Below are 512 nucleotides of genomic sequence, written 5' to 3' on the forward strand. Positions count from 1 at the left end.
CCTAAGTCAGACCAGACCCCTGTACGGCAGGATAAAGCTGAATGTGCCAGCGCTGAACAGGTTTTTTAATGGTTTTCGGCTGAGCAGGGAGGCCCTGACAGTGCTGCTGAATCTTCTGAGAAGTGAATGGCAACACGCATGGGGTACCACAATCCAGACCCTGGTGTTTCTCTTCTGTCTGGCCAGTGGTACATCATACAGAGTGGTATCCAGAGTGTTTGACATGCCTCGTTCAGTAATGTATAGAACAATTTGTTTAAATGTGTAAAAAAAAATTTTTACAGGACAAAAAAAATACATGTATAGAATAAGGTTTTGTGAAAAATTATAAGCTGCATTAAAAAAAATAACAATGTACATAATTACTTCTCTTTTATTTACACGTGTGAATATGCAAAACAAAAATACAAAGTGTACAGAAAGTACTCAGGCTCATTTACAAATAAATTACACTACAAAAATGAATAATGTATGACTTGTTCATTTCATTTTGAACTTACATCACAAAAATA

Source organism: Sinocyclocheilus anshuiensis, unplaced genomic scaffold, assembly GCF_001515605.1.
Source record: "Sinocyclocheilus anshuiensis isolate Anshui unplaced genomic scaffold, SAMN03320099.WGS_v1.1 scaffold777, whole genome shotgun sequence".
NCBI lineage: Eukaryota > Metazoa > Chordata > Actinopteri > Cypriniformes > Cyprinidae > Sinocyclocheilus > Sinocyclocheilus anshuiensis.